The sequence below is a fragment of the Musca autumnalis genome, unplaced genomic scaffold (assembly GCF_047663935.1).
Source record: "Musca autumnalis isolate F117 unplaced genomic scaffold, ASM4766393v1 scaffold_5, whole genome shotgun sequence".
In the NCBI taxonomy this organism is placed as follows: Eukaryota; Metazoa; Arthropoda; class Insecta; order Diptera; family Muscidae; genus Musca; species Musca autumnalis.
In genome coordinates, this window is record NW_027412088.1 from 26,435,377 (window position 1) to 26,451,654 (window position 16,278).

Genomic DNA, 16,278 nt, shown 5'->3' on the forward strand with positions numbered 1-16,278 from the left:
GACGATGGCGTATACCAGTGACCGATGAAATCGAATAGCGTGGTATCTAAACAAAGTTTTAGATTCTAAAGTAGCGAAGGGGTTGAAAATCTTATCCAGCCCCTGGATTCTTGTTCTATGAAAATTTGAAATGAAAAATATTTCCTTTATAATTTTTTTCATTTGACAGTTTTCTCCTTTATAAAAGTTTTCATTTCACATTTTCATAGAAACAGAATTGATGAGCCCCTGGTTTGGTATAATGCGATGAAAATATTGTGTATAAACCAAGCCAAGTACATTGTAAAAAGCATTTTTGTATGTCACATCTTCAGATATTGCATAAACAATTTAAATAATATTGCTTTAAATTTAATTTACGTTGCATTAAATTTAATTTGTGTATATAAAAATATACATTACTGCTGGCATATCAAAACTACAAAACTCATAATACCATACTTTATTCCGTTTTACCATCAAAATGACATCTGCGAATCCATTTTTTTCGGCGAATTGTTTTATATTTTGTTTTCCTTGCTTGTTTTGTACTCTTTTTGTTGTTGTTTTATTTCCAACAAAGAGACAACATGATGACAGTTTATTTTTCTATGAATTCTGATGGCAGATGATGAATGGGTTGGTTGCAGGAGGAAGGAAGGGGGCGTTAGATTCTGTACATTTTATAAAGTATTAAATTATGCATTTTTATTTATTTTTGTCGTATAAGGACAAAGGTCATTCTTTATAAAAGTTTTTAATTAATTGAATTAATCGAGTTAACATGACATAAGGACTTTTGTATTGAAAAAGTGAATTCTAGCGAAGTCGCAAACACCCAACCAATATGTTACGATCGTTTCGCTGGTGGTTTAATTCAGCTCATTAGGCATATCGGATGTGCATGGCTAGAAAACAAAGGCTGAGTTTGATAACTTATATTTGTACACAGGAGTGGTTCCCACTACTTTTCCAAAATCGATTGCCTTAAATATTTCATTGTAGAAAATATGAAGAAAAATTGAATTTTTGAAAATACCATTTTTCCAAAAGTTGTGGGAATTACTTTTCCAACGGTACCATCCCTTTAGGCGCACCCTCTTTATACCATCAGACTTTAGGCTAACGAGGGTATATACACTAGGGTTATGCCTTTTTTACAATCTAATATCCCTGTATCATAGCGTGATGAGTTTCCACATAAGATTACATAAAATCTTAAGTATAAGGTGATTTATCAGTATTTTGGGCATCGTTTTTGAAGTCACTGTAAGCAGATATATAATTGAAAATAAACTTCAGAGTAGGGCTGCACAATTGGGGGCACACGTGCTGCCGGTGTGTGTCAATTTGCTCATTCAATAGCGGCCAAGATTTCGATTCCAAGCGACGATATAGAAAGAGTAGATGGTCCATTGGGTCGTCTGCTGTCGAGTAGATGGTCCATTGTGTCGTCTACTGTCGAGTATATGGCCCATTGGGTCGTCTACTGTCGAATAGATGGCCCATTGGGTCGTCTACTGTCGAATAGATGGCCCATTGGGTCGTCTACTGTCGAATAGATGGCCCATTGGGTCGTCTACTGTCGAGTACATGGCCCATTGGGTCGTCTACTGTCGAGTAGATGGCCCATTGGGTCGTCTACTGTCGAGTAGATGGCCCATTGGGTCGTCTACTGTAGTGTAGATGGCCCATTGGGTCGTCTACTGTAGAGTAGATGGCCCATTGGGTCGTCTACTGTAGTGTATATGGCCCATTGGGTCGTCTACTGTAGTGTAGATGGCCCATTGGGTCGTCTACTGTCGAGTAGATGGCCCATTGGGTCGTCTACTGTAGAGTAGATGGCCCATTGGGTCGTCTACTGTAGAGTAGATGGCCCATTGGGTCGTCCACTGTAGAGTAGATGGCCCATTGGGTCGTCTACTGTAGAGTAGATGGCCCATTGGGTCGTCTACTGTAGAGTAGATGGCCCATTGGGTCGTCTACTGTAGTGTATATGGCCCATTGGGTCGTCTACTGTAGTGTAGATGGCCCATTGGGTCGTCTACTGTCGAGTAGATGGCCCATTGGGTCGTCTACTGTAGAGTAGATGGCCCATTGGGTCGTCTACTGTAGAGTAGATGGCCCATTGGGTCGTCTACTGTAGAGTAGATGGCCCATTGGGTCGTCCACTGTAGAGTAGATGGCCCATTGGGTCGTCCACTGTAGAGTAGATGGCCCATTGGGTCGTCCACTGTAGAGTAGATGGCCCATTGGGTCGTCTACTGTAGAGTAGATGGCCCATTGGGTCGTCTACTGTAGAGTAGATGGCCCATTGGGTCGTCTACTGTAGAGTAGATGGCCCATTGGGTCGTCTACTGTAGAGTAGATGGCCCATTGGGTCGTCTACTGTAGAGTAGATGGCCCATTGGGTCGTCTACTGTAGAGTAGATGGCCCATTGGGTCGTCTACTGTAGAGTAGATGGCCCATTGGGTCGTCTACTGTAGAGTAGATGGCCCATTGGGTCGTCTACTGTAGAGTAGATGGCCCATTGGGTCGTCCACTGTAGAGTAGATGGCCCATTGGGTCGTCTACTGTAGAGTAGATGGCCCATTGGGTCGTCTACTGTAGAGTAGATGGCCCATTGGGTCGTCTACTGTAGTGTATATGGCCCATTGGGTCGTCTACTGTAGTGTAGATGGCCCATTGGGTCGTCTACTGTCGAGTAGATGGCCCATTGGGTCGTCTACTGTAGAGTAGATGGCCCATTGGGTCGTCTACTGTAGAGTAGATGGCCCATTGGGTCGTCTACTGTAGAGTAGATGGCCCATTGGGTCGTCTACTGTAGAGTAGATGGCCCATTGGGTCGTCCACTGTAGAGTAGATGGCCCATTGGGTCGTCCACTGTAGAGTAGATGGCCCATTGGGTCGTCCACTGTAGAGTAGATGGCCCATTGGGTCGTCCACTGTAGAGTAGATGGCCCATTGGGTCGTCTACTGTAGAGTAGATGGCCCATTGGGTCGTCTACTGTAGAGTAGATGGCCCATTGGGTCGTCTACTGTAGAGTAGATGGCCCATTGGGTCGTCTACTGTAGAGTAGATGGCCCATTGGGTCGTCTACTGTAGAGTAGATGGCCCATTGGGTCGTCTACTGTAGAGTAGATGGCCCATTGGGTCGTCTACTGTAGAGTAGATGGCCCATTGGGTCGTCTACTGTAGAGTAGATGGCCCATTGGGTCGTCTACTGTAGAGTAGATGGCCCATTGGGTCGTCTACTGTAGAGTAGATGGCCCATTGGGTCGTCTACTGTAGAGTAGATGGCCCATTGGGTCGTCTACTGTAGAGTAGATGGCCCATTGGGTCGTCTACTGTAGAGTAGATGGCCCATTGGGTCGTCTACTGTAGAGTAGATGGCCCATTGGGTCGTCTACTGTAGAGTAGATGGCCCATTGGGTCGTCTACTGTAGAGTAGATGGCCCATTGGGTCGTCTACTGTAGAGTAGATGGCCCATTGGGTCGTCTACTGTAGAGTAGATGGCCCATTGGGTCGTCTACTGTAGAGTAGATGGCCCATTGGGTCGTCTACTGTAGAGTAGATGGCCCATTGGGTCGTCTACTGTAGAGTAGATGGTCCATTGGGTCGTCTACTGTAGTGTAGATGGTCCATTGGGTCGTCTACTCTAGTGTATATGGCCCATTGGGTCGTCTACTGTAGAGTAGATGGCCCATTGGGTCGTCTACTGTAGTGTAGATGGCCCATTGGGTCGTCTACTCTCGAGTAGATGGCCAATTGGGTCGTCTACTGTCGAGTAGATGGCCCATTGGGTCGTCTACTGTAGAGTAGATGGCGCATTGGGTCGTCTACTGTAGTGTAGATGGCCCATTGGGTCGTCTACTGTAGAGTAGGGTCGTCTACTCTCGAGTAGATGGCCCATTGGGTAGTCTACTGTCGAGTAGATGGCCCATTGGGTCGTCTACTCTCAAGTAGATGGCCCATTGGGTCGTCTACTCCCAAGTAGATGGCCCATTGGGTCGTTAACTCTCGAGTAGATGGCCCATTGGGTCGTCTACTCTCAAGTAGATGGCCCATTGGGTCGTCTACTCTCAAGTAGATGGCCCATTGGATCGTCTACTCTCAAGTAGATGGCCCATTGGTTCGTCTACTCTCGAGTAGATGGCCCATTGGTTCGTCTACTCTCGAGTAGATGGCGCATTGGGTCGTCTACTCTCGAGTAGATGGCCAATTGGGTCGTCTGCTGTCGAGTAGATGGCCCATTGGGTCGTCTACTGTAGAGTAGATGGCGCATTGGGTCGTCTACTGTAGTGTAGATGGCCCATTGGGTCGTCTACTGTAGAGTAGGGTCGTCTACTCTCGAGTAGATGGCCCATTGGGTAGTCTACTGTCGAGTAGATGGCCCATTGGGTCGTCTACTCTCAAGTAGATGGTCCATTGGGTCGTTAACTCTCGAGTAGATGGCCCATTGGGTCTTCTACTCTCAAGTAGATGGCCCATTGGGTCGTCTACTCTCAAGTAGATGGCCCATTGGATCGTCTACTCTCAAGTAGATGGCCCATTGGTTCGTCTACTCTCGAGTAGAGGGCCAATTGGGTCGTCTACTCTCGAGTAGATGGCGCATTGGGTCGTCTACTCTCGAGTAGATGGCCAATTGGGTCGTCTACTGTCGAGTAGATGGCTCACTGTGTCGTCTACTGTCGAGTAGATGGCCCATTGTGTCGTCTGCTGTCGAGTAGATGGCCCATATTGTCGTCTACTGTAGAGTAGATGGCGCATTGGGTCGTCTACTGTAGTGTAGATGGCCCATTGGGTCGTCTACTGTAGAGTAGGGTCGTCTACTCTCGAGTAGATGGCCCATTGGGTAGTCTACTGTCGAGTAGATGGCCCATTGGGTCGTCTACTCTCAAGTAGATGGCCCATTGGGTCGTTAACTCTCGAGTAGATGGCCCATTGGGTCTTCTACTCTCAAGTAGATGGCCCATTGGGTCGTCTACTCTCAAGTAGATGGCCCATTGGATCGTCTACTCTCAAGTAGATGGCCCATTGGTTCGTCTACTCTCGAGTAGAGGGCCAATTGGGTCGTCTACTCTCGAGTAGATGGCGCATTGGGTCGTCTACTCTCGAGTAGATGGCCAATTGGGTCGTCTACTGTCGAGTAGATGGCTCACTGTGTCGTCTACTGTCGAGTAGATGGCCCATTGTGTCGTCTGCTGTCGAGTAGATGGCCCATATTGTCGTCTACTGTCGAGTAGATGGCCCATTGGGTCGTCTACTATAGAGTAGATGGCCCATTGGGTCGTCTACTATAGAGTAGATGGCCCATTGTGTCGTCTGCTGTCGAGTAGATGGCCCATATTGTCGTCTACTGTCGAGTAGATGGCGCATTGGGTCGTCTACTGTCGAGTAGATGGCCCATTGGGTCGTCTACTGTCGAGTAGATGGCCCACTGTGTCGTCTACTGTCGAGTAGATGGCCCATTGGTTCGTCTACTGTCGAATAGATGGCCCATTGGTTCGTCTACTGTCGAGTAGATGGCCCATTGGGTCGTCTACTCTCAAGTAGATGGCCCATTGGGTCGTCTACTCTCAAGTAGATGACCCATTGGGTCGTCTACTCTCAAGTAGATGGCCCATTGGGTCGTCTGGCCATTGGATCGTCTACTCTCAAGTAGATGGCCCATTGGTTCGTCTACTCTCGAGTAGAGGGCCAATTGGGTCGTCTACTCTCGAGTAGATGGCGCATTGGGTCGTCTACTCTCGAGTAGATGGCCAATTGGGTCGTCTACTGTCGAGTAGATGGCCCATTGGGTCGTCTACTCTCGAGTACATGGCCCATTGGGTCGCCTACTCTCAAGTAGATGGCAAATTGGGTCGTCTACTCTCAAGTAGATGACCCATTGGGTCGCCTACTCTCGAGTAGATGGCGCATTGGGTCGTCTACTGTAGAGTAGATGGCCCATTGGGTCGTCTACTGTAGAGTAGATGGCCCATTGGGTCGTCTACTGTAGAGTAGATGGCCCATTGGGTTTGGGTTTTCCAGTGGTCAAATAACTACTTCACTAAAAATTTTAAAGGTAGGTCCAGGTTTTGGAATAACCCCTTTATATAACCGTACCTCCCGATTTTCGGTATTTTGAGGATTTTAGCTACAATTTTTAACCGAACTACCTGTAATTTTACATTTGAGGTTCCCTGCAGTCACGAAACTACTTCATCAACATTAGTCAACACAGGTGCATGTTTTGGTATAGCCGCCAATATAACGGTACCTCTCGATTTTCGGTATTTGGGGAATTTTAGCTACAATTTGTAACCAAACTACCTGTGATTTGACACTTGAGGTTCCCTGCAGTCACGAAACTTCTTCACGAACATTTGTCAACATAGGTCCTTGCTTTGGCATAGTCCCCATATATCGATACCTCCCGATTTTTGGTACCTTTATGGGTTTAGCTACAATTTGTAACCGACTTTTCTTTAGTCCTCTCCAGAATTTGACATTTAGATTTGACCAACTAACTGTTTTTAAACGTATCGCCTGCGGCCATGATCAGTTCGGCTTATAAATCATCGGCTTACCAAGCAGCTTATAGCAGCTGCCTGGATCTTATTCTGTTACATTGAGTAACATTAAATGGGGTAGCTTCGGTGGCATCCGCACACTAAATACAATATATTTACCCCCGCAAAACCACATCACAATATTAAGTGTTCATTACTTTTGTCATTCTATTTGTAAGACCACAAAATATACTCTCATAAAGTGTCTGTGCTCTCAAAAACATTTTTTGTTATTCTTCCTAAAAACAATTATTTTTGTCTCCTCTTTTCAGGTCACACTTAGCTTAGCTGTGTTTAATAATTAACTGAAATATCCTCTGGACAACACATCTCCCATGTGAGGCAGTAATTTCCTGGGTGAGTACTTATTTTAATCCCACCATCCATCATCACTTCCCACTCCATTATCATCACATCCCACTCTATTATTCTCTCTTTACAAAGGGAAATAATGAATTTCATTTTGATAAATGTTTGCAATTTGCGAGTTTCCTCCCTATGCTTTCAATCTTTCTTTCAAAGCATTGCTGTGGAGAATATAAACAATTTTTGTCATTAATCCAAACATACATATGTACAGTGGCGGCCAGCTAATTAGGGACAGTAAATTCAGTTTAATAGATTTTTCGATTTCATTTGAAAATGTGTAGATTTTGATGAAATAAATTTTGCATAAAAGGTATTGGTATAAGCACTATCGAGTAACGTCAAAACGTTTTCAGATTCCCCATATGTGGGGGAAGTACAACCCACTTTTCTAAAAACGGTCCATATTAGCCTGGCCAGCTAATTAGGGACATTAGTAGTAAAATTAACTTTAAGGTTAATTGATGCATATTTTTGTACAGTAATTGCTCGTATTAGTTAGTTTATAGTATATTCAATTGATTTCATGCTTTACCCCCTCCGAAAGTCCCTTAAGGGGCCGAAGTATTACTGTAATCCTTAATAATGTGCTTTAGGTCTTATTTTCCGTTAATGCACCCAAAATATGCATATTTTTTGGCACTTTATAACAAAAACTATATTTTTTAGTAACCCCAGACATAATTCCGAACCATACGCCACAAGTACCGCTCCATACTGGATGTACATTTATCCATAAATTACTTATTAACCAATTTGGTTGAATCATTAAGGGAAAATCCTATTTGTAAGATTAATTATGAGACATTTTTTAATCAACTAAAAATATAGTTTTTGTTATAAAGTGTCAAAAAATAAGCATATTTTTGGTGCATTAACGGAAAATAAGGCCTAAAGCACATTATTAGACAATATAGTAATACTTCGGCCCTTTAAAGAACTTTCGGCGGGGGTAAAGCATGAAATCAGTTGAATACACTATAAACTAACTAATACGACCAATTATTGTATAAAATATGCATTAATTAACCTTAAAGTTAATTTTACTTCTAATGTCTCTAATTAGCTGGCCAGGCTAATATTGACCATTTTTAGAAAAGTGGGTTGTATATCCCCCATGTATGGGGAATCTCCTTACGTTTTGACATCACTCGATAGTGTTTTTACCAATACCTTATATGCAAAATTTTTTTCATCAAAATCTTCACATTTTTAAATGAAATCGAGTAATCTATTAAATTGAATTTATTGTCCCTAATTAGCTGTCCGCCACTGTATGTATGTTTGTATATATGTACGAGTATGTATATTTGTATAATTGTACGTATTTGTGTACTGATGATGTTTGTTGCATGTCTGACAAGATGGGGAAAGCAATATCAATAACATCGTTGCTTTGTTGGTTTAACTTTCTGATCTCGTGTTCCTTAAGGCTATTGTTGTCAAAGCTTTGTAATGTTTGCAGTATTGTATTTTCGAATTTTTCCCAAAAAATGTACTGACATGTAGAAAAGGGAAAATGTAGTTAAAGGAATAGTTTTGAAATGCCAAGGATGTCAACCTTTAATTCAGGAAGGGTCTCTAGAAGCACCCTTTACTTTAAAAAGTACTATGGAAGCACCCTTTACTTTAAAAAGTACTATGGAAGCACCCTTTACTTTAAAAAGTACTATGGAAGCACCCTTTACTTTAAAAAGTACTATGGAAGCACCCTTTACTTTAAAAAGTACTATGGAAGCACCCTTTACTTTAAAAAGTACTATGGAAGCACCCTTTACTTTAAAAAGTACTATGGAAGCACCCTTTACTTTAAAAAGTACTATGGAAGCACCCTTTACTTTAAAAAGTACTATGGAAGCACCCTTTACTTTAAAAAGTACTATGGAAGCACCCTTTACTTTAAAAAGTACTATGGAAGCACCCTTTACTTTAAAAAGTACTATGGAAGCACCCTTTACTTTAAAAAGTACTATGGAAGCACCCTTTACTTTAAAAAGTACTATGGAAGCACCCTTTACTTTAAAAAGTACTATGGAAGCACCCTTTACTTTAAAAAGTACTATGGAAGCACCCTTTACTTTAAAAAGTACTATGGAAGCACCCTTTACTTTAAAAAGTACTATGGAAGCACCCTTTACTTTAAAAAGTACTATGGAAGCACCCTTTACTTTAAAAAGGGTCTATAGAAGCGCCCTTTATTTTAGAAAGGCTCTTTAGAAACACCCTTTACTTTAGAAAGGGTTTACAGAAGCGCCCTTTATCTTAGAAAGGGTCTATAGAAGCCCCTTTACTTTAGAAAGGGTCTATAGAAGCACCCTTTCATTCAGAAAGGATCAATAGAAGCACCCTTTCATTCAGAAAGATCAATAGAAGCAACCTTTCATTCAGAAAGGATCAATAGAAGCACCCTTTCATTCAAAAACGCTCAGAAGCACACTTTTATTCAGAAGGCATCAATAGAACACCCTTTCATTCAGAAGGTATCAATAGAAACACCCTTTCATTCAAAAAGGGTCAATAGAAACACCCTTTCATTCAAAAAGGGTCAATAGAAACACCCTTTCATTCAGAAGGTATCAATAGAAGCACCCTTTCATTCAGAAGGTATCAATAGAAGCACCCTTTCATTCAAAAAGGGTCAATAGAAGCACCCTTTCATTCAAAAAGGGTCAATAGAAGCACCCTTTCATTCAAAAAGGGTCAATAGAAGCACCCTTTCATTCAAAAAGGGTCAAAAGAAGGACCCTTTCATTCAAAAAGGGTCAATAGAAGCACCCTTTCATTCAGAAAGGGTCAATAGAAGCACCCTTTCATTCAAAAAGGGTCAATAGAAGCACCCTTTCTGAATGAAAGGGTCAATAGAAGCACCCTTTCTGAATGAAAGGGTCTATAGAAGCACCCTTTCATTCAATATAAGCGCCCTTTCATTCAGAAAGGGTCAATAGAAGCACCCTTTCATTCAAAAAGGGTCAATAGAAGCATCCTTTCATTCAAAAAGGGTCAATAGAAGCACCCTTTCATTCCAAAAGGGTCAATAGAAGCACCCTTTCATTCAAAAAGGGTCAATAGAAGCACCCTTTCAGTCAAAAAGGGTCAATAGAAGCACCCTTTCTGAATGAAAGGGTCAATAGAAGCACCCTTTCTGAATGAAAGGGTCTATAGAAGCACCCTTTCTGAATGAAAGGGTCAATAGAAGCACCATGAAAGGGTCAATAGAAAGTCCCTTTCTAAATGAAAGGGTCAATAGAAGCACTCTTTCTGAATGAAAGGGTCATTAGAAGCACCCTTTTATTCAGAAAGGGACAATAGAAGCACCCTTTTATTTAGAAAGGGACAATAGAAGCACCCTTTCATTCAGAAAGGGTTAATGGAAACTCCCTTTTATTCAGAAAGGGTCAGTAGAAGCACCCTTTTATTCAGAAAGGAAGCCCACTTTCATTCAGGAAGGCAAATAGAAGCACCCTTTCATTCAGGAAAGCAAATAGAAGCACCCTTTCATTCAGGAAGGCAAATAGAAACACCCTTTCATTTTGAAAGGGTCAATAAAAGCGCCCTATCATTCAGAAGTGGTCAATGGAAGCACCCTTTCATTCAGGAAGGCCAATAGAAGCACCCTTTCATTCAGAAAGGGTCAATGGAATCCCCCTTTCTTTTAGAAAGGGTCAATGGAAACCCTCTTTCATTCAGAAAGTGTCAATGGAATCCCCCTTTCATTCAGAAAGGATCAATAGAAGCACCCTTTCAATCAGAAAGGGTCAATGGAATCCCCTTTCATTCAGAAAGGATCAATAGAAGGAACCCTTATATTCAAATAGAAGCACCCATTTCATTCAAAAAGGGTCAATAGAAGCACCCTTTCTGAATGAAAGGGTCAATAGAAGCACCCTTTCTGAATGAAAGGGTCAATAGAAGCACCCTTTCTGAATGAAAGGGTCAATAGAAGCACGCTTTCTGAATGAAAGGGTCAATAGAAGCACCCTTTCATTCAAAAAGGGTCAATAGAAGCACCCTTTCTGAATGAAAGGGTCAATAGAAGCACGCTTTCTAAATGAAAGGGTTAATAGAAGCACCCTTTCTGAATGAAAGGGTCAATAGAAGCACGCTTTCTAAATGAAAGGGTTAATAGAAGCACCCTTTCTGAATGAAAGGGTCTATAGAAGCACCCTTTCTGAATGAAAGGGTCAATAGAAGCACCCTTTCATTGAGAAAGGATCAATAGAAGCACCCTTTCATTCAGAAAGGCTCAATAGTAGCACCCTTTCATTCAGAAAGGGTCAATAGAAACACCCTTTCATTCAGAAAGGATCAATAGAAGCACCCTTTCATTCAGAAAGGATCAATAGAAGCACCCATTCATTCGGAAACGGTTTATAGAAGCACCTTTCATTCAGAAAGAGTCTAAAGAAGTACCCTTTCATTCAGAAAGGACCAATAGATGCATCCTTTCATTCAGAAAGGGTCAATATTAGCACCCTTTCATTCAGAAAGGCTCAATAGTAGCACCCTTTCATTCAGAAAGGGTCAATATTAGCACCCTTTCATTCAGAAAGGGTCAATAGAAACACCCTTTCATGTAGAAAGGATCAATAGAAGCACCCTTTCATTCAGAAAGGATCAATAGAAGCACCCTTGCATTCAGAAAGGATCAATAGAAGCACCCTTTCATTCAGAAAGGATCAATAGATGCATCCTTTCATTCAGAAAGGCTCAATAGTAGCACCCTTTCATTCAGAAAGGGTCAATCGAGACACCTATTCATTCAGAATGGATCAATAGAAGCACCCTTTCATCCAGAGAGGATCAACAGAAGCATTCTTTCACTCAGAAAGGATCAATAGAAGCACATTTTCATTCAGAAAGGATTACTAGAAGCACCTTTTCATTCAGAAAGGGTCAATGGAAGCACCCTTTCATTCAGAAAGGGTCAATAGAAGCACCTATTCATTCATAAAGGATCAATAGAAGCACACTTTCATTCAGAAAGGGTCAATAGAAACACCTTTTCATTCAGAAAGGGTCAATGGAAGCACCCTTTTATTCAGAAAGGATCAATAGAAGCACCCTTTCATTCAGAAAGGACCAATAGAAGCACCTTTTCATTCAGAAAGGATCAATAGAAGCACACTTTCATTCAGAAAGGGTCCATAGAAGCACCTTTTTTAGAAAGGGCCTATAGAAGCACCCTTTTTTAGACAGGGTCTATAGAAGCACCCTTTCATTCAGAAAAGGTCCAATAGAAGCACCCTTTCATTCACAGTAAATCAATTATAGCTGTCATATTGTGATAATTCTGGCTGATATGAAATGATTTTCTATAGAAATAAATGTACACACACACACACATCGACACATACAAAGTCATATAATATAAATAAATGTAATTAGGCGAATCCTTAGAGAATATTCATAAGCTAAAGCTTTAGATAGGATATTAACACAACATTGTACTATAATCTTTTGAAGCTTTAATTCTAGAGTGTGTCAATGTGTTTGTGTGTGTGTGTAAGTATGCATGTCGGTCAGATTATTATCAAAGAGGAGTCAGTGTTTTTATTATAATATCAACATTGTCTTTATTACATACACACATGTACATGTGTGTATGTATATATGTATGCATATATTCAATAAAAATAAAGGATAAAACACAATAGAATACTTGCTGGCAGGTTTGTATCTGCAGCAAGTTGCGAGGAGGAGTGTTTCTCAATATATCAGAAAAATATGTTATTGTAGATTTCATTACACGTGAAGATTGTAAATTATGAAGATCTCTCCTGTCGTTCATGGATGGAGGAATAATTCGAATTACAAATGGAATAATTCGAATTATTAATGAAATTATTCGAATTACAAATAGAATAATTCGACTTACAAATGGAATAATTCGAATTACAAATGGAATAAATCGAATTATATATAATTGTTCCACAAACATCCCAGATGGGACAAGGGAGACTTCTCTCAATAATTCGAATTACAAATGGAATAATTCGAATTACAATTAAAATGTTACGAATTACAAGTGGAATGTTTCGAATTACTTCTGAAAAAAGTGTACCTACACACTCCCACACTTTACTGCTACCCCCATCGGCTACCAGAGTCAAGCTCAAGCGGGATATGTCCTTTCGACAAACGTTGTAACCATCGTAATATTGCAATTTACAGATAACGGAGAGATGTGTTGCTTGAAACGCAGCGGTAATGATGTTTCCCGGCTCATAACGTCTACAATCGCCGACTTTGTTGCGGAGACCTTTGCAATTTAATTGCAGGAATGAACGATGTATTTCTGGGGAGCATAACAACATATAGTATTAAATTCTGCTTTTGTTATTGGGGAGACTATGGGAATGTTTCGTATTCCGTCGAGGACGATGAGATGCTCTGATACAGCAAGCTACAGCATAACTCCTATCGCAGTAATCATAAAGTCGGCTAAGACCAGAGCAGCCTTGGAAGTTGCACCCATTCCATACATAACCGATGTGGTGACATGTGGTGGATGCGGATCTGGCAAACGAAACAGATTCATAAACCGAGGATCTTCTCTATCTCGGCAGAGACCAAAAGAGCTTGGAGCAGGCTTTCAGGGATATATTGTTGCTCTCATTGTGAAAGAAATGTATGAGCAAACAAGTAAGACAGCGTTAAGTTCGGCTGGGCCGAACTTGTTATACCCTCCACCACAAGTTGTATTGAAGTAAAATGGAATAATTAGTTTCCTTTCGTGTATGAAGAAGACTTAATACTAAATTTCAGCAATTTCGGTAAAACAATGTGAGGCACCATTCTATGGGGGCTATTTCAAAACGTCGATCTATACCGAAAAATTTCTGACGGAAAGTTTTTAGGCTCAAAGAAGACGAAATACCAAATTTCCTATATTTCGGTATAAATACCGAAAATCAAGAAGTACGCTTCTATGGGGATATAGGAAGACGTGGACCTATACTTATAATACTCTTCTGGAATATTTTATAACTCTTGGAAGACGAAATAACGAATTTCAGCCATTTCGGTTGGATATTGACGTCACAATCTTCAGTATTACGAAAATCGGGAGGTAGCGTTCTCTAGGGGCTATATCGAAACGTGGACCTATACCGACGAATTTTAGTCAGAAATGGGGAAATATGAAAGCGTGGACCTATACAGACACATTTCTGGCGAATAGTTTTATATCACATGGAAGACTAAGTACCAAATTTCAGCCACTTTGGTGGAATATTGAAGACACAACCTTCAAAATACGAAAAATCGGGAGGTACCTTTCCAGGGGGGCTATATGAAGGCGTGGACCTATACCGACAAATTTATAGGGGAAGTTTGAGTACCCCCAACGAAAGTCTAAATACCAAATTTCAGCCATTTCGGTGGAATATTGAGGCCACAACGTTCAAAATACCGAAAATCGGGAGGTACCGTTCTATGGGGCCTATATGAAGGCATGGACCGATACCGACAAAGTTCTGGGGGAAAGTTTTATACCACCAACGTAGACTAAGTACCAAATTTCAGCCATTTCGGTGTGATAATGAAGCTAAACCCTTCAAAATACCGAAAATCGGGAGGTAACGTTCTATGGGGGCTATATGAAGGATTGGACCGATACCGACAAAATTCTGGGGGAAAGTTTTATACCCCTAAAGAAGACTACGTACCAAATTTCAGCCTTTTTGGTAGGAAAATGAAGCTAAAACCTTTAAAATACCGAAAATCGGGAGGTACCTTCTATGGTGGCTATATGAAGGTGTGGACCGATACCGACAAAATTCTGGAGGAAAGTTTTATACCCCTAAAGAAGACTACGTACCAAATTTCATCCATTTTGGTAGGATAATGAAGCTAAAACCTTCAAAATACCGAAAATCGGGAGGTACCGTTCTATGGGGCTATATCAAAACGTGGACCGATATATCCCATTTTCAATACCAAACATCCTGCAAGTAATGAAAACTTCTGTACCAAATTTTGACTCTCTATCTTTAAAATTGCGAGCTGTATCTTGATTTCAACAGACAGACGGACAGACAGATGGACAGACAGACGGACATGGTCAAATCGACATAGATTTTTATGCTGATCAATAATATATATACTTTACAGGGTCTCCGACGAATATTTCGCTGTGTTACAAACGGAATGACAAATTTAATTATACCCTCCATATGGTGGAGGGTATAAAAACGCATCATTGTTGAGGTGACGGTCCGCGGCCGAAGATTGCTTCGAGTCAATCCGGTGCATAGAACTGGCGACCGTGGGATTGCTCGTCTAACCCTTTATTTGTTGCTGGCAGGGTTTTTTAGAGCTTTGGGCCGCTTTGGGCCAATACCTCAAGAAGTATGGTCTTGCCTCCGAAAAAAAAACAAAAAAATTGTACTGTCGTAACAACCTGCTGCACTAATATTTCAAACCGTGCCGAGACATATTGTTAAACTTCACTTTAGCAAAAAGTGTTGAAATTTTGTGTGGGAGTTAGCAGAAGGTTTCAACTTACATGGAATTCAAAACCATTATTTCACTGATGTACAGTTTTGATCGTATCAAAGTGTATATAGCTTCGTTAGCTTAAAGCCCAAGGGTATAAAAATGTGTTTGTTTAGGTTAGGTGAGCAACTAACCGAATTATTGAAGACCCCGGCGAATACTGTTTATTAACAGAAAATTTCTAGGGGAAGACTTTTCGAAACTCGACAAATTCAATCCGTACCCAAACCATGTACGAGAAGCAATTCTCTGAATCATTTAAGATCAATGATTTGATTTTAGAATTTTATTTGGGGTGCCACCATGGCATGCTGCCTTGCACACTGAATGTCCAGGTTCGATTCATATTTTTAATAACACCCCTCAGCCGAATGTTGGCCATATTTTCTAAGTATTTCAGCCAGGTAAAACTCCTCTACAAGTGATGTCGTAAGACACGCCGTTCGGATTCGGCGATAAACAGTAGGTCCCATATCATTGAGCTAATATGAATCCGGGTACACTCATTGATATTTCAGAAGTCTCACTTGTCCCTTCTGGGAAGTTTATGTTAACACATGCATCTACCCTTATGTAGATCAATGGTTTTGGACCTTCTTTTTACGGCGGAACACGAGCATTGTGTACATGCCTAAAGTATTAAGGAAATGTTTTGGAACCACTTGCCGCAGAGTCTAACTTAGTTTGGTTACAATTACAATCCCTCCTCCCCCTCCCCCTCCCCCTCTTTGCTGTTTACGTTCCTGACATCCACTTCTCTGAACATAATGTTTTTCGTAACAGACATCGTCATAGTCGTCCGGCGGATATCATGTACTTCAGATTGCTTATATTCTTGATGTTGTTGTTGATGATTTTCTATTCTATTCTTTTCTTTAGT

At 41.2% G+C, this 16,278-nt stretch overlaps 2 protein-coding genes across 3 annotated transcripts in view; one reads left to right on the plus strand and one right to left on the minus strand.

Moving 5' to 3' along the window:
• LOC141405572 (uncharacterized) overlaps positions 1–16,278 on the plus strand; it is a 396,796-nt gene that overhangs the window by 194,114 nt on the left and 186,404 nt on the right. For both annotated transcript variants that reach the window (XR_012413228.1, XR_012413229.1), the window contains exon 3: positions 6,809–6,893. The gene's annotated coding sequence lies outside the window, so the exon portion shown is untranslated. The remainder of the gene's footprint in view (positions 1–6,808; positions 6,894–16,278) is intronic.
• BBS4 (Bardet-Biedl syndrome 4) overlaps positions 1–16,278 on the minus strand; it is a 132,375-nt gene that overhangs the window by 83,257 nt on the left and 32,840 nt on the right. The window lies entirely within an intron of this gene.